Raw genomic sequence first — 18,218 nt, forward strand, 5'->3', positions numbered from 1 at the left:
CAGCCAGGCGGAGCAAAGTGTGACTCGCCGAGAACTGATGGCTTGCAAGCAGGGGAGCCAAACAGTTAGGGAGTACTGGTCACGTTTTGCGATGATTATCCACAGACTGGGGTGGGATCTGAGCTCGGAACCGGTGCAAATGTTATTTGAGGAAGGATTAGCCCCATCGGTGAAGGACGAACTTTCCCGCGCCCCCCCCGCAGTCAATGGATCAGCTGACCAAGGCTGTGCTTGCGATTGGAGTACGCCAGGAAGCGCGGGCGCAAGAGAAGCGGGAGGGGAGAGGAGAGCGTTGGCATGACAGTCACATTCCTGAAATGCCGAGGCAGGCTTCCCAGCCAGTGGAGCCAATGGAAATCGATGGCGCGCGCGCGCAAGGGGTTTCAAACTCCAATGAAATGCGGAAGAAAGAGGGGAAGACAGCCAAGAGGTGTTTGCTCTGCCAACAGCCAGGACATTTTGCCAGGGTCTGCCCTCAAAGGAAGGCATGGCAAGGAATGGTGGGGGCAGCCGGTGGTGAGGAGGGGGGAAACAAGGAGCAGGAGCAGGGAAACGCCAACGCTTGGCTGCCAATCATCGGGCACAGAAGCCAGGACAGCAACCACTAAAGGTGCCCCAGCTAGACCCCCCCCAAGGCAGCTATAGCCATAGAGGTGGAACTAGAACTCCCAAACGGACACCCAGTTAAAGTGAAGGCGCTGCTGGACTCAGGCAGTTCTTGCAATTTCTTCAGCAAGGACTTTGCGCTAGAGCACCAGCTCCACCTACTGCCCCTAGATTTTCCCCTGCAGGTGACCACTATCGATGGAAGAGAACTGCTGGGGGGGGGGGGAATGACGCACCAGACGTCACCAATGCGAATGAAGGTTTCCAGACACACAGAAACCATTGCCTTTCATGTAGCCACACTGGCAGGACCCCCAATCATATTAGGAATGAGCTGGCTGACGCTACATGATCCAGTAGTGGCATGGCATCAGCGGACAGTCACCTTTGGGTCAGCACGGTGTTTAGAACACTGCCTAGGGGGGGAAACCCCGAGAATGGCAGTGGCCAAGGTGGCTGGGATGGCTGTGGAGCAGAAGGGGGAGGTACCACCTCAATACGCTGATCTGCAGGAGGTCTTCAGTGAGAAGGAAGCGGATAAGCTACCCCCCCATAGGCCCTTTGACTGCCAAATTAACTTGATCCCAGGGGCTCAGCTGCCGGTGGGTAAGCTTTACGCCATGTCGGACCAGGAAATGCTGGAGTTAAGGAATTTTATTGACAAAAACCTGAAAAGAGGTTTCATAAGAGAATCAAAGGCGGTGGGGGGCAGCCCTGTGTTCTTTGTGGACAAAAAGGACACTAATCAACCCAGATTGCTCATGGATTACAGGACCCTAAACTTGGTGTCAGAACCCGTGACCTTTCCAATGCCCAGGATTGATGACATTTTAACACAAGTAAGGCAGGGAAAGATTTTTACCAAGCTGGACCTTAGGGGAGCGTACAATTTGATTAGGATGAGGGAGGGGGATGAATGGAAGACCACCATGTTCACACCTTTGGGGGCCTTTGAGTACTTAGTTATGCCTTTTGGATTGCAATCAGGCTCCGCCTGTTTTCAAGCTTTCATGCACCATGTGTTGGGGCCGCTGCTGTACAAAAATTGTGTAGCCTTTTTGGACAATGTGTTAATCTATTCGCACGACGAGGAGCAACATGTCAGAGACGTCCGGGAAGTGCTAAAGAGGCTACAGAAGCACCAGTTGTGGGTCAAGTTGGAGAAGTGCCAATTCCACGCCCGAGAGGTCGAGTTCCTGGGGTACAGGTTGTCAGACAAGGGCCTAGCTATGGACCCCGGCAAGGTGCAGGCGGTTCTGGAATGGAAGACCCCCAAAACCCGGAAGGACGTGCAGAGGTTCCTAGGGTTCAGCAACTTCTACCGGAAGTTCATCAAGAACTTCGCCCACTTAACCGCGCCCATCACAGATTGTCTCAGTAGCAAAAGGAAGTTCGTCTGGACGGAAGATGCACAGCAGTCCTTTGAACAGCTAAAGAAGGCCTTCGCTGCGGAAGAGCAGCTCCTGCACGTAGATCTGCAGAAGCCAATGAGGCTGGAGACAGATGCGTCAGACCGAGCCATCGGAGCGGTACTGCTCCAGCGGGGGAACCAGTCCAGCTGGAGGCCGTGCGCCTTCTTCTCAAGGAAGCTGAGCAAATCGGAGCAAAACTACACGGTGTATGACCGTGAACTGCTTGCTATTTATGCAGCATTTCGACGCTGGAGACATTTGCTAATAGGAGCGCAGCATAAGAACCAGGTGTGTATGGACCATAAGAATCTGGAATACTGGAGGACAGCACGGGTGCTCAACCAGAGACAGGTGCGGTGGGCACAAGAATTTTCCAAGTTTTTCTTCGAGGTTCGGTACGTGCCGGGAGAGGAAAACATAAGAGCAGATGCTCTCTCCCGGAAGCCGGAGTACATGGAAGGAGAGGGACCACCAGAAGTCAGGCACGTGATCCCCGAGGACCGATGGGTGTGTGGGGGAGTGTTGGTCGGGGAACGAGAACTAGCCGAACTTACGAGAGACGACGATTTCGCTCAAAACAAAATCAGAGAACTCAGACAAGCAGGGGAAAACCATGGGGTTTTGAGGCGAAGGAAGGGCTGCTGTATTACAAGGGAGCATTGTATGTACCTGGGGAGAACTTGAGGGGTAGGGTTCTCAAACAACTCCATGACAATCCGATGGCGGGGCATTTTGGTCAACACAAAACCATGTTGCTAGTCACCAGGCAGTTCTGGTGGCCTAGAGTGAGGGAATATGTACGGGGGTGCGACCGCTGCCAGCGGGCAAAGGGGGAGAGGGCTGCACCCGCAGGGTTACTGGAACCCTTACCCACACCAGAAAGACCATGGGAAGAAGTCCATAGATTCCATGACCGATTTACCCAAGTCAAGGGGGAAAACGGCAGTCATGGTGGTAGTCGATCTACTGACAAAAATGTGCCATTTCATAGCCTGCTCACATGCAGTGACGGCGGAGGAAACAGCCAGGTTGTTTGTGGATCACATATTCCGGCTGCATGGTGCCCCCTTGAGGGTTTTATCTGACCGCGGGAAACAATTTACTTCCCGGTTCTGGAGGAAGCTCATGAGCCTGCTGCAAGTCGAGGTGAGCTTCTCTACGGCGAGACACCCGGAGACCAACGGGCAAGCGGAAAGAGCGAACAGTATACTCCAACAGTACCTACGCTGCTACGTCAGCGAGAGGCAGAACGATTGGGTGGAGAAACTAGCGCTGGCCGAATTTGCGTACAACAACGCTGAACATGTGTCCACGGGAATGAGCCTGTTCATGGCTAATTATGGGTGTCACCCCAGGGCATTCCCAGGGAGAGGGGAGGAAGGGTGGAGCGTACCGGCGGCAGAGCAGTTTGTGGAAGAAATGGAGGCCCTACACCAGCAACTTAAGATGAACTTGGAACGGGCCAAGGAAACTTACAAGAGACAGGCAGACAAGCACCGCAGGGAAGGGGAAACCATACGGGTTGGGGATCAGGTGTGGTTGTCAACCCAAGGGTTACCCTTTAAGGGAGGGTGCAAGAAGTTAAGGCCAAGGCGACTAGGACCTTTTGAGGTAACCCAGCAGGTGAACCCCGTGGCATTTAAGCTCGAGTTGCCGACCAGCATGAAACTACACCTGGTGTTCCATAGGTCTCTCCTCTCACCATACAGGGAGGGGCGGGAATTTCCGGGGCAAGAGGGAGAAGTCCCCATACACCCACAGGTGGAGGAGAGGGAACTTAGCAGTCAAGCCATGGAAATACTCGACTCAAGATGGCGAGGGCGCCAGGTGGAGTACCTGGTGGCCTGGGAGGGCGAACCCGAGTCAGAAAACACGTGGGTTCCCGCGGAGGCCATGATGGATGAGTATCTTAGGGAGGAGTTTCACAGCAGGTTCCGAAGGAAACCCAAACCACTAGCGAGATTCTGGGAGGAGCATTTTGGAGTCACAGAAGATGAAGAAGATTTTGTGGGGTTTTCGGGCTCTGAAGGGGATGGAGGAGAGGTGTCAGCTGGAGAGGAATCGGACTGGGAAGGTTACCCCGCGGGAGGAGACAGGAGGAGGTGGGAAGTAGAGTTTGAATCATCAGAGGATGGGGGCAGTTCCTTCAGGGGATTCCCCGCATCGTCGGCCGAGGAAAGGGACGAGATTGGGTCAAAGGAGCGGGCCGGAGGTGGAGGGGGTCCTGGGGGGGGAGGTGGATGTCAGAGAACTGCCATCGCAGTCAGGAGTGGAGGAAGGGCTCCCGAACGATGCCGGAGAAGGTCCCAGCAGGAAAGGAGGGGACTCAGTGACCGGGGAAGGAAATCAGCGTTACACCAGGGAGAAAGGCGGGCGGAGGCGGGCTTCGGAGGGATGGCTCCAGGACTCTTCGCCAGAGACCAGCGGGGAGAGCATTGGTCCTCCACTGCCCACACCCACCCTGCGCAGAAGACTTCCGCGCAGGGAGGCTAGGCGGAGACTATCCGTCAAGGAACTCTTATGTTGGAAGAAGTTCAGGAAACGCCCACTGATGGATTCTGCCAGTGACTGAGACAGACGTGGAATCAGGACTGTCCAGCCAGGGAAAGGTTTATCCAGGCAACCTCGCCGAGAGTGGCGGCAACTTACGCACAAGCAACCCCTAATTCCCATTACAATATGGTCACATAGGAAGTTATTGAATAATAAAAGATTAGGCCAAGAATTTATCTCATCGGACAAAGTTAAAAAAAGTGGAGTGGTCCTCTATGCAAAGGAGAGTCTAGCACCAAAATTTATATTTAAAGATGACCAAGGAAGATTTGTAGCAATTGAAATTCAAACGCAAGGAGAAAAACTTCTGATAATAGGTATTTATGCACCAAATGAAGGAAAATCAGAATTCTTTAAAAAATTACATGAGACCCTGATGGACTACATGGACTATAATATGATTTTGATGGGAGATATGAATGGCGTAGTGTCTACAAACATGGATAAGGCACAAAGACAGACAGTTACCAAGGATGGAAGATTACCAAAAACTTTTTTTTATATGACTGAAAATTTGGATTTAGTTGATATTTGGAGAACGAAGAACCCTCTGGGAAGAGAGGGAACTTTCTTCTCCGAGGCTAAAATGACATGGACAAGAATTGACCAAATTTGGGGAACTTCCGGGTTAGCGCGATCGACTAATGGCGGATTCCCTCTGAGCTCCGGAGGGAATCGGCTCCGCAGGATCGGGTCTTGCCGCTGCGGCGACACCGGGACCCTCAAAAATCACAGGCGATGAAGCCTGTGAGCGTGGTGACTCGGTGGGCACCATTTGCGCCCCCCAAGCTGCGAAGGAGCCTTTTTAAAGGCTTCAGAACGGGGATGGGGTGAGCAGCGCGGTGCTGAGAGTCGACTGCTTCTCCTGCGGAGTGAAGCCGCACTGCTGTTGTCGGAGAGCGCTGACTTCTTCTTGTGAGCAATTGGACTTTTCCCCCCCCAGTACATTTTTATTCAAATTACACAAAGAAAATATACAAATAAACATACCGCTAAACATATCAGTATACATATAAGTACATATTTACATAATTTATTATTTCCCTTCCCCAAATTATACAAAAAAATCATAAAAAGAAAAAGAAAATCATAATATTTCAGGCTCTGCCGAGCCCTGGACTCCCCTCCACCCTTTTGGTAAGTATCAAATAAATTCCACAATCACGTATTTTGTTTTTATTTTTAAAAGTTAATCACTCACTGTTAGATTTATTCCAACCCCGCCAGTTTCCTCTACAAATTGGTTCCAATATAATTCCAATATTTATTCCAATTTTTTTGAAATTTCTGTTCATCTTGGTCTCGTATTCTACCTGTTAGTCTAGCAAGCTCGGCATAGTTTACCATTTTGACCTGCCAATCCTTTATACTGGGTATGGTTTCCGTTTTCCAGTTTTGTGCCAACATAATTCTTGCAGCTGTGGTGGCATAAAGAAATATGTTCTTATCTTCTTTTCTAATTTCTTTACCCATCATTCCTAGCAGAAAGGCTTCAGGTCTTTTGGGGAAAGTGTATTTAAGTATTTTTTTAAGCTCGTTATAAATTAGTTCCCAAAAGCCTTTCACTTTATTACATGACCACCACATGTGATAAAAGTCGCCTTCTGCTTCACCACATTTCCAACATCTTTTATTCTTTAACCTATACATTTTAGCCAATTTCACCAGCGTGTGATACCACCTATATATCATTTTCCAGATATTTTCCCTCAGTGCCATACACGCCGTAAACTTTATACTACTGTTCCACAGTTCCTCCCACCATTCAAAGTCAAGATTATAGCCAATGTCTATTGCCCATTTAATCATTGCCTCCTTCACCTCCTCGTCTTTTGTGTACCACTCCAGTAGCATATCATATATCCTAGACAGTATTTTATTTTTATCTTCAACTACCTCCACGTGGAACTTAGATTTTTTGTCTTCAAAGCCCAGTTTCTTTTTATCTTCTTTTAACAAATCATTCACCTGGTGGTATTGCAACCAGCCAGTGAATAAGTTTTTTATCTCTTCGTAGGGTCTAAGTTTGTTCCCTTGTTCTGTTTTACTTATAAGTTCTTCATAGGTGGCATTCTTCTCTTCCATATTTGTTTTCCTAATCGTTAACACCTCTAATGGTGAGATCCCCCAGGGAGTCTTCCTTTCCAGGAGATTTTTATTTCTCTCCCATACCTGGTATATTGGTCCCCTAAAAATATGATTTAGGAAGCCCCTATGAACCTTCACCTTTTCGTACCACAGGTACGAATGCCATCCGTACCTGTTATTGAAGCCCTCCAAATCTAGTATATCTCTATTTTCCAATCTTATCCAGTCTTTTAGCCACAATAAAGACGCGGCTTCATAATATAGACTCAAGTCCGGTAAGGAAAAGCCTCCTCTTTCCTTTTTGTCTACCAATATTTTCATTTTTATCCGTGGTCTTTTTCCCTGCCAGATATATCTTGCCAGGGCTCTCTGCCATTCCTTACACTGCTTTAAACCTTTAAGTACAGGGATAGTTTGAAATAAGAACAACATTCTGGGCAGAACATTCATTTTAACAACCGCTATCCTCCCCAAAAAGGATAGTTTCATCCTCCCCCAGATTTCCAAGTCCTTCTTTATATTCCTCCATGTGGTCTCGTAATTATCGTTATATAAATTTATGTTTATTGTCGTAATCCACACTCCGAGATATTTCACTTTTTTAGCTGTCATAATACCCGCCCTTTGTTCTAGATCTGTCGTTTCTTCCTTAGTTAAGTTTTTAACCAACATTTTAGTTTTATTTTTATTTACCTTGAGTCCTGCCACAGCACCAAACTCTTCAAATATTTGTAGGGCTTCTTTTACGCTATTCTTTGGGTCCTCTAGTGTTAGTACAATATCATCCGCAAAAGCTTTGATTTTGTATTCCCTCTTTCCAACCTTAATTCCTTTAACCTCTGTTGCTTCTCTCAGTCTCTTATTGAGTATTTCTAATACTGTTATAAACAATAAAGGAGACAGGGGGCAACCTTGTCTAGTCCCTTTATGTATATTAAAAAATTCCGTTGTAGTATTATTTATTACCAGTTTTGCCTTTTGTTCATGATAAATTGCTTCTATGCCTCTTCTAAATTTTTCTCCCATTCCCATAAATTTCAAACTTTTCATCAGGAAGCCCCACGAAATATTATCAAATGCCTTTTCGGCATCTATGAATACCAGGGCTGCCTGTTTATCTATTCTGGTGTCCAAATATTCAATAATGCCTATCACATTTCTTACATTGTCCCTTACTTGTCTCCCTGGAAGGAAGCCCGTTTGATCTTTATTAATTCTGTTGTTTAAAACCTTTTTTCATCTTTCTGCCATTACGTCAGCAAACAGTTTATAATCATTATTTAATAACGAAATTGGCCTATAATTCTTCACTTCCAGAGCATCCACATCTTTTTTAGGAATCAATGTAATACAGTGTTTCCCAACCGGTGCGAGACGTTGCCTGGTGTGCCGTGGGAGGGAGGCGGGCGAGTCGGGCAGCGAGAGGCGGGGCGGCGGCGGCGAGGAGAGGCCGCCCAGCGCGGGGCTCTCGCCGTCTGCCTGCCTGGCTGCCTGCGTGGCGCTGACGTCACGGGGCTGTAACGTGCCCCACATAGGCACACGCGGGGCGGCGAGCGAGCTCCCTCCCACATCCCATCGCCGCTCGCTTCGGCCGGCCTACTGGGCTGTCGCAGGCGGAAGGCCTGCGCATGCACGAGGTTTTCGCGCCTTCGGGATTCCCTTCACGCCTTCCTCCTCCCGGGTCCTTGAGAGCGCGGGAAGTGGCAGCGCGAGACCGGCGTTGAGCCTGGTAGGTATTGCGCTTGCCAAGGCAGTCATTTGGGAAATGAAAACTTGCAAAGCAAGCAACCAGTTCAATCTGAAGTACGTGTATGCTTAATATCCTGTATCTGAAACCTGTTCTGCCCCCTCCCCCACACTTGGTGCCATTTTCATCTACACATGCAGCAGAGTAAGTTGACCCAGAATAGTACCAATTCAGATGGCAGATGGGAGAATGACAGTGCTGAATGCTTTCCCATGTAGAACAGTCCCTGCAAATAAAAACCTAGCATATTTGGAAGAGGGATGCTAGCCTAACCATTACCTTCTATGCTGTTACTATTTTTTTATTTTTTTTTACATAAGTAGAAAGTGACCTTTCCCCATCTGGCATGGTGGTGTGCCTCGAGATTTTTTTCATGAAACAAGTGTGCCTTTGCCCAAAAAAGGTTGGGAAACACTGATGTAATATATGCTTCCTTCCAGGTATTCGGGATCCTTCCCTCTTTTATTATATTGTTCATCACTTCACATAACATTGGTGATACTTGGTCACTTAATATTTTGTAGTATTTAGCCGGAAGGCCATCCGGCCCTGGCGCTTTCCCAGATTTCATCTTTTTTATAGCCTCCTTTATCTCTTCTTGTGTAATGTTTTGATCTAATAGCTCTTTTTCTTCTTTTGAGATCTGTTGCAGATGGTGTTCTTGTAAGAAGCAATCTATTTCATAATCTGTTTCCTTTCCTCTTTTATATAAATCCTTATAATACTTTTGATATATCTTTTTTATCTCTTTTGGTTCCTCTACCATCCTTTCTCCTTCCCTTATCTTACAAATCACATTTTGTTTCCTTCTTTCTCTTATTTGCCACGCCAAATATTTCCCTACCCTATTTGCTGATTCAAAGTTCTTCTGTTTCATTGTTTTAATTTTCCATTCAATCTCTTGGTTAATTATTGTAGAAAATTTGGCTTGTAGTATCTTTATATTTTGTTTTGCCGTCTTCTCATCAGGGTTAATAGTTAATTTTCTTTCATTTTCTATGATCTGTGTTAAAATCTGTTCATTCTTTTTCTCTTTTTCTTTCCTTAAGTGACTATTTTTCTGAATAAAAAAACCCCTCATAACTGCCTTTCCTGCATCCCACACCATCTCTATAGCAGTTTCTCCATTTAAATTCCATTTAAAATATTCTTCAATTGTTTCTTTAGCCTTTGAGCAATTGGACTTTAAAGTAGCAACCCGTGAGTAGTACGGTAATTGGAATTGTAAAGAAAATTTTTATGAATTAGGTACGATCGGGGAAGGTGTAAACAGGAAGTCCGCGTCCCCTCCTTGTAAATAATTTAAAGCAAGGACCTGCTAACTAAGGTCGAGTGAACCCTTCCCCCCCCCTTTTTGGTAAAAGATTTTAATTTCACTGTTTGGCAGTTTAAGAAAGTTTACTGGAGGATAGAGAGCTAATTTTGGGAGCTGATGTGCCACCCCCCCGGACCCGGGAGTGCTCCATGAGAAAGCTGTTGATGAGGTACTGAAGAGTTTGACAGTTGTCAAATTGGCTGTCAAGACAGAAAAAGTAAAGTAAAATAATAATATGTTAAATTAAATTATTAAGTTAAAGTTGAGAAATAAGTAATAAGGATTTGCTGAGCTAATAATTTGAATTGGAATACAAGAAGGGAAGGTGTGAGGAGGTCTGAGAAATAAGTTAAAAGAAATAAGCAATTGAAACTTTAGGTGTTTTTTAATTGTTTTTAAATTTTACATTTTTGTATGTTTGTTATATTTTTTCTGTTTTTTGTTTTTTTGGTGTGGTTGTTCATTTTTGTTTTTGTTTCATTATAGAAAATGCTAATAAATATATATTTAAAAAAAAAGAATTGACCAAATTTGGGTAACTAGAGGACTGGCCCCGAAGACTAGAAAAGTTGAAATTTGTCCCAAGACCTGCTCCGATCATAATGCTGTGAAGATGGAAATGAAATTGATGCCAATTGGTTCCTTTAGATGGAGGATGAATGACTCTTTGTTTAGGAATGAAGAATTTACTAAGAAGGCCAAAAAAAACTTTGAGAGACTATTTTGAGATAAATATGAACACTACTGTGGAAAAAAGAGTAATCTGGGACGCAAGTAAAGCTGTTATGAGAGGATTTTTGATACAACAGAATGCAATTAAGAAGAGAATGCAAAATGAGAAAAAAGATAAAATTCTGGAAAAAATAAAGGAAGGAGAGAAGAAATTGAGGGTGAAACCAATGTCCCAGGAGATTTTGAAAGAAATAAAGTTATATCAAGTACAATACATGAAAATGATGAATCAGGAAATAGAATGGAAGATCAAACAGATGAGACAAAAGACATTTGAATCGGCAAATAAGTGCGGGAAACTGTTGGCCTGGCAAATGAAAAAAAGACAAAAACTTAATACCATCACGAATTTGGAAGTGGAAGGAAAGAATATACAGAACCCAGTGGAAATTAGAAAGTGCTTCCAGAGGTATTTTAAACAACTGTATACACAGGAGAAGCAAAAAGAAATGGACATTGATAAATTTTTGAAAAGGAATGGACTACAAAAAAATTCCCAGGAAAATAAGTTAATGTTGAATTACAAAATAACGGAACAGGAAGTAGAAGGGGCCATTCAGAATATGCAATTGGGTAAATCTCCAGGGCCGGATGGACTGACTTCAAGATATTATAGATCTTTGAAAGAATGGTTAATACAACCTTTAAAGGAAGTCTGTAATGAAATATTGGAAGGGGAAAGGGCACCAGAGTCGTGGAAGGAAGCTTACATTACACTTATACCGAAAACAGAGACTGAAAAGACACAGCTCAAGAACTACCGTCCCATATCATTGCTTAATGTGGATTATAAAATTTTTGCAGACATTTTGGCTAAAAGATTAAAAAAAGGTGCTAGCAGAAGAAATTCATAAAGACCAAGCGGGCTTTCTCCCGGGCAGACATTTGTCTGACAATACGAGGAATATAATTAATATTCTAGAAAAACTACAAGTGAAGATTAATACTAAAGCAGTTTTGATATTTGTGGATGCAGAGAAAGCCTTTGACAATATTTCTTGGAGTTTTATGAAGAAGAATCTACAGGGGATGGGGGTAGGCCAAGGTTTTGAAAACGGTATAGGTGCAATTTACTCAGAACAAAAGGCAAAATTAATTGTGAACAATGTAGTGACAGAAGAGTTTAAGATTGAGAAAGGGACACGACAAGGTTGCCCAATCTCTCCATTGCTTTTTATATCGGTCCTAGAGGTTTTGCTAAATATGATTAGAAGGGACCAATTGGTAAAAGGCATACAAGTGGGAGCCAAACAGTACAAAGTGAAAGCATTTGCTGATGATTTGGTATTAACTTTACAGGAGCCAGAACCTAGCGCCAAAAGAGTATTAGAACTGATCCAAGAATTTGGTCAGGTAGCAGGTTTCAAGTTGAATAAGACAAAAACTAAGGTTTTAGAGAAAAATCTAACTGAGATTGAGAGAGATAAGTTTCAGAAGGAGACAGGATTGACACTGGTTAAGAAAGTGAAATATTTAGGGGTTAACATGACTGCTAAAGAATGTGAATTTATTTAAGGATAATTATGAAAAATGTTGGATTGAAGTGAAAAAGGATTTAGAAATATGGTCAAATTTGAAGTTATCGTTGTTAGGCCGAATTGCTGCGATAAAAATGAATGTATTGCCAAGAATGCTGTTTTTGTTTCAAACATTGCAAATTTTGGATAAAATGGACCGTTTCAAGAAGTGGCAGAGAGATATCTCTAGATTTGTCTGGCAGGGCAAGAAACCTCGAATAAAATTTAAGATATTAACAGATGCTAAAGAAAGAGGTGGATTTGCCCTGCCAGACCTTAAACTTTATTATGAATCAGCCGCATTTTGTTGGCTGAGAGAATGGATGCTTCTTGAAAACACGGATGTGTTGGATTTGGAAGGTTTCAATAACGCATTTGGTTGGCATGCATACCTGTGGTATGATAAGGTTAAAGCACACAAAGCGTTTAAAAACCATATTGTCAGAAAAGCACTGTATAATGTTTGGATAAGATATAAGGACTTGTTAGAAAATAAAACCCCAAGATGGTTGTCACCAATGGAAGCGAAGGCTCAGAAAAAACTCAGTATGGAGGCCAAATGGCCGAAGTATTGGGAAATCTTGGAACAAGAGGGAGACAGAGTAAAATTGCAGAGCTTTGAAAAATTAAAAAACAGAGTACGAGATTGGCTCCATTATTATCAAATAATGGAGGCATATAATTTGGATAAAAAATTAGGCTTCCAGGCGGAAAAATCAAAATTGGAAACAGAATTGTTAGACCCTAAAGTTAAGAATTTGTCAAGAATGTATAACTTGCTGTTGAAACGGAATACTCAAGATGAAACGGTGAAATCTGCTATGATTAAATGGGCACAAGATGTTGGACATAATATTATGATGGCTGACTGGAAATAGTTATGGACCACTAGTATGAAGTTTACGGCATGTAATGCTTTAAAGGAGAATTTAATGAAAATGATTTACAGGTGGTACATAACACCAGTCAAGCTGGCAAAAATTTACCATCTGCCTGATAATAAATGTTGGAAATGTAATGAAACTGAAGGTACATTTTTTCACCTTTGGTGGACATGCCCAAAGATTAAGGCATTCTGGGAGACGAGCTATAATGAAATGAAAAAGGTATTTAAATATACCTTTCTGAAGAAACCAGAGGCCTTTCTCCTGGGCATGGTCGGCCAATTGGTGTCAAAGAAGGATAGAACGTTTTTCATGTATGCCACAACAGCAGCAAGAATACTTATTGCAAAGCACTGGAAGACACAAGATCTACCCACCAGGGAAGAATGGCAGATGAAGCTGATGGACTACATGGAACTGGCGGAAATGACTGGCAGAATCCGAGACCAGGGAGAAGAGTCGGTGGAAGAAGATTGGAAAAAATTAAAAGTATATTTACAGAAATATTGCAAAATTAATGAATGTTAGAAGGATGCTGGAATGAAGTTATATGGCTTTAGCAGAAATGTTATAAAGAATTAAGCAAAAACAGATTGTTTATGGACCAAAGTGGAAAATTTAAGGTTAGAGTGTCTTAAGTTAAATTTTAGAAAGAAAATTGAGAAAGATGGAAAGGACTTGCTGAAATAGCTAATTGAACTAGAATACAAAAAAGGGAGGTGTGAGGAGGTCGATGAAACAAGTATATGAAAGGTAAAGACATGGAAAGGTTGGGTGTGTTTTTAAATGTTTTTGTTTTGTTTCTTTGTGGTTTTTTGGTATTGTTTTTTTTTTGTTTTTCTGTATTGTATTGTATTGCTTTGCTTTGTTTAACTCTTTTTTTCTTTTTGTAATTTTTGTAATTCTTAAACTTTTAATAAATATTACTTTTAAAAAAACAAAAAAACCGATATGCTTTTCTCGTGCTGCCCATCCTCCTGGTGCATCTTGGAAGCAGGCTGCTGACGCAACAGCCCTCCCCAAGCTCGGAGCGCTCAGGATGAGGGGCCTGCGGCTCTCCGGAGGCTGCTGGAGCCTGGGGACCATATCTGGAGAACCATGGGCTCCTCGTCTCAACTGGAGCGGAAGAGGCGCACCAAAACTCAACTTCTCACCTCGGCTCGTGATTCGAGGATGCTGGCTGTGATGGGGCGGTTTGGTCTGGCACAACCGGCTCGCTCAGTCGTGGTTCTGGTTCCGGTGTCCTTTCGGCCTCGCGGCTCCTCTCTGTATTTACTGATTCTGCCTCTCCTGCTGGCCCCTCCTGCTCTATGGGCCTCACTGCCCCCTTGGGACTCCTCTGACCTTTCCTCCTCCTGGTTTTCTCCCGGGAATCGTCGCCGTAGCTGGTCGCAGTGGCGGCACCAGCATTGCCCCCCCCCCCCGTTAGCACCTCGTACAACACAGGGCCAGTGACCCTGGTGACTGTGGCGGGTACCCATGCCGGGCCTGCCCCAAATTTCTTTGCGTACACTGGGTCCTGAGCCATGAAGGTCCGGGGGTTCCTGCCTTCCCCCACCACTACCTCATCCTGAGCTCTATCGGGGTGAAGGCAGTCCAGTCTGATTGCAAGGCGCTGACCCATTAGTAGTTCAGCGGGGCTCCGGCCAGTCGTTGAGCTGGAGGTGCTGTGCTGTGCTAGAAGGAATGTGGCAAGGTGGTACTCCCAATCCCCTTGCGTCATGCGGTGGAGGGTGTCCTTGGTGGTCCGCACCATGCGCTCTGCTTGGCCATTGGTGGCAGGGTGGAATGGCGCCGAACGGATGTGGCGGGTGGCGTTCTGCACTGTGAAGGTCTGGAATTCTCCTGACGTAAATGCGGTTCCGTTGTCTGAGATGAGAGTGTCAGGGAGCCCATGGGTTGCAAACAGCCTGTGTAGTACCCAGATGGCTGCGGACGTGGAAGTGGACGGTACCAGTGCAGCTTCCAGCCATTTGGTGTAGGAGTCCACCACTATGAAGAATGTTTTCCCCTGAAAGGGGCCAGCGAAGTCCACATGCAGGCGTGACCATGGTGCTCGGGCGGACTCCCAGGACTGGACTGGGGCCCTTGGGGGATCTGGGTGGGATTCTTGGCAGGCCTGGCAGTGTTTGACCCAGGCCTCTATCTCTCTGTCGATCCCCGGCCACCACAAATAACTCCTGGCAAGGGCCTTCATTCTCACTACCCCAGGCGTGTCTCGTGTAGGGCTGTGAGGACCCTTTTGCAGAGGGGCTGGGGAACAATGACCCTGCTTCCTCATAACAGGCACCCCTTGTGGGCCGACTGTTCACGTTTGCGGGCTGTGTAGCCCACAAATTCTGGCCCGGGGCTACTGCTGAGCCATCCCCTCCACAGCCAATCCAGGACCCGGGAGATGACCCTATTTTTCTTGGAATGGTGTGCAACTTCTTGTGCCTGAATGGGGCGGTCGAGAAGCATCTCCAGGCTCATAACCTCTTGCGCGGGTGCTGGGTCAGGACCTGTTTCCAGTAGTGGTAGCCTGCTGAGAGCGTCTGCGTGGCCCGTTGACTACCCAGGGCAGTGAATCAGTGCATACTGGTAGCTGGCAAGGAAAATTGACTACCTGAGGACGCGAGGAGACAGCACTTGGGGGGGTCTGCTTTTCAGGGGCAAACAAGCCAAGCAACGGCTTGTGGTCAGTCACCACGGTAAAGGGCTGCCCGTACAAGAAGTCATTGGTTTTTTTTACTCCCTTCAGGATTGCCAGACTTGTCGATTTGCGAGTAGTTCCGCTCGGTTGCGTTGAGTGTCTGGGAAAAGTATGCCACCGGCACCTCTCTTCCATCCGGGAATTGGTGTCCCGGGACAGCCCCGATGCCATAGGGCGAGGTGTCGCATGCTAGCACCACCGGCAGCCTCTCGTCGAAGTGTGCCAAGACCGAGTTTGAGGCAAGCAAGTCCTTGACTGCCTGGAATGCGGCCTCCTGGCGCTGGCCCCACACCCAAGGGGCCCGCTTGTCCAGGAGTCTGTGTAGGGGCTCCGCTACCGCCGCCTTATGGGGAAGGAAGGCATGGTAAAAGTTCAATAGTCCCAAGAAGGCCTGAAGTTCAGTCTTGCTCTTGGGCACTGGGGCATCACAAATGGCCCGTACCTTGTCCCCAGTTGGGTGGACCCCTTCTGCGTCCACCATAAATCCCAGAAAGTCCACCTGAGGCACTCCTAGTAGACACTTTTCCCGCTTCACCTTGAAACACCCCCCCCCCGGTCTTGAAACGTTGCAGAACGGTGCAGAGGCGGTCCTCAAACTCCTCTGGCGTGGGCCCGCCAATCAACACATCATCGAAAAAGGGGGTGGCGCCAGGAATCCTTTTAAGGAGAGAGTCCATTAGATTCTGGAATATGCCTGGTGCCACGCTGACACCGAATTGCAGCCGCTTTACCTTGAACGCTCCTCTGCGCGTCACAATCGTCTGTGCCTCTGCTGTGGCCTCATCCACTGGCAGCTGTTGATACGCTTGGGCCAAGTCCAGCTTGCCAAAAAAAATTGACCCAGCCAGGGTGGCAAGGACATGGCTGACCACTGGCACTGGGTATGCGTGGGCCGTGAGGGCCTTGTTTATGGTACATTTGTAGTCTATGCAGATGTGGACCGAACCATTAGGCTTGACAGGTGTGACGATCGGGGTTTCCCAGGGAGCATTAGGCACAGGCTCCAGCACTCCTTGCTCCACGAGCCGGTCCAATTCCTCGTCTTTTCAAGGCGAACGGGACCTGGTGGGCCTTGATCCTGACAGGTCGTACTGCGGGGTCAAGCTGTCATACTGTCCCAATTTCCCTTTGAAAATAATCTTGCTGAGATTATGGATAGAGTTGAACCTCTTGGTATTTGATTGATCTGACGTGACTCCCGCTAATTGATTTAAGGTCCTCAATTAGCGATTTATGGCCGCCCGGCACACTTCCGCTCGGAGCTCTCCGTCACGCCTCAGCAGAGTTTCACGCAGCGGTGTAAACTGTCACGTAGCTCGGCTCAGCTTCCAGACAAACACACACGTACAGGTTTGTCTATTTACAGCCGTTTATTCCAACAGATTTCAGGAAAATCCAGGACTGCTTGCAGCCATTCTAGAACTGCTCCTTTTCCCCTCACAACACAGAGTGAGACTTACAAACTCCTCCCAAGCTTCTCCCAAGCTTCCAAAACTGTCGTCAGAATGCTGAGGCATCATGGGAACAACTTAACCCGTTAAGTTCCAGCCCCAACACCCCCTCTTGCCGAACCATTCTGACAAGACCTTTTTGAGTTCAACACCTTTCCCTTTGCCTTGTGCTCCTTCTCGGCATCTTTCCCAGGCACCTGTTGAACCCCTTCAACATTCCCAGAATCACACTGTGCGACACTTTCCCACGCACCCGTGACCTGAAACCCCTCTGACCCACTTGGGCCAGCAGTTGTGTCTTCTCCGTCAGACTTTTCCCCCTCTGACTTGACAACCCGTCCGTGAGCTTTCTCCATTACGCTTACCGGAGATGAAGCCTCACACCTGGACATTCCTTTCACAACCCTTGGAGATGCCCAAACCTGCCCTGACCCCTGACCCTGGACCTGGTCCCCATCACCGGGTTCTGAACCCTGATCCTGGACCTGGTCCCCATCACCGGGATCAGCCTCTGCCTCCCTCTCCTCCTTTTGAGGAGACTTTGCACCCGTCACCTGGTGACGTATTCCCTTTTCCTTGAAAAATTCCTCCAGAGCAGACCCAGTAAACTGTGACCCTCGGTCGCTCTTGAACCCTTGCACCCTGGTGGGGAACCTTCGTTCCACCTCTGCAACCCAATCCTGGATCAGTTGCGCCGCCTCCCCCTGTGATTTGAGAGAGAAACACCAGCCAACCTGGCTGTGGTCATCTGTCAGCGACAGCACATACCTGGCCCCACCCAGACTCTCACACCTCATGGGTCCTGACAGATCTGTGTGAACAAGCTCAAAGGGCTCTTTGGCTACCCTCCCAAACCCGGGGAAACCAAGTACCTTTGCACCTTTGCATGCCCTGCACCCTTGGGACCTCCTCCCACATTTCCGGAGTTCGCACCCTTTTGTGCACCTGTGCAACTTTTGCACATGACTGGGAACCTTAGCACACTGCACCTGTGCTTTTCCAGCATTTCCACCACCCTCCAGAGACGTTTTAAGAATGAAGAGATCATTCTGTCCCTTTTTAACCTTGGCAAGCATCCTCCCTCCTTTGGAGATTGTGCACACATCATCCTGAAAACAAACCTTAAATCCCTTTTTCAGTAAATAAGGCACAGATAAAAGACAGTGGTGCATCCCAGGAACAGTACAACACTGCAACGTTTCCTGTAAAATAGAAAAATGC

General features: G+C 46.5%; 1 long non-coding RNA gene across 1 annotated transcript in view; it reads right to left on the reverse strand.

Moving 5' to 3' along the window:
- The window catches only part of LOC310697749, a 463,108-nt gene extending 445,131 nt beyond the window's left edge, over positions 1–17,977 (reverse strand). Inside the window, exon 1 of the long non-coding RNA XR_014521191.1 lies at positions 17,081–17,977. This is a non-coding gene — a long non-coding RNA (uncharacterized lncRNA). The remainder of the gene's footprint in view (positions 1–17,080) is intronic.
- Positions 17,978–18,218: the final 241 nt, after the last annotated feature.

Source organism: Podarcis liolepis, assembly GCF_965112155.1.
Source record: "Podarcis liolepis genome assembly, chromosome: W".
Taxonomy (NCBI): domain Eukaryota; kingdom Metazoa; phylum Chordata; class Lepidosauria; order Squamata; family Lacertidae; genus Podarcis; species Podarcis liolepis.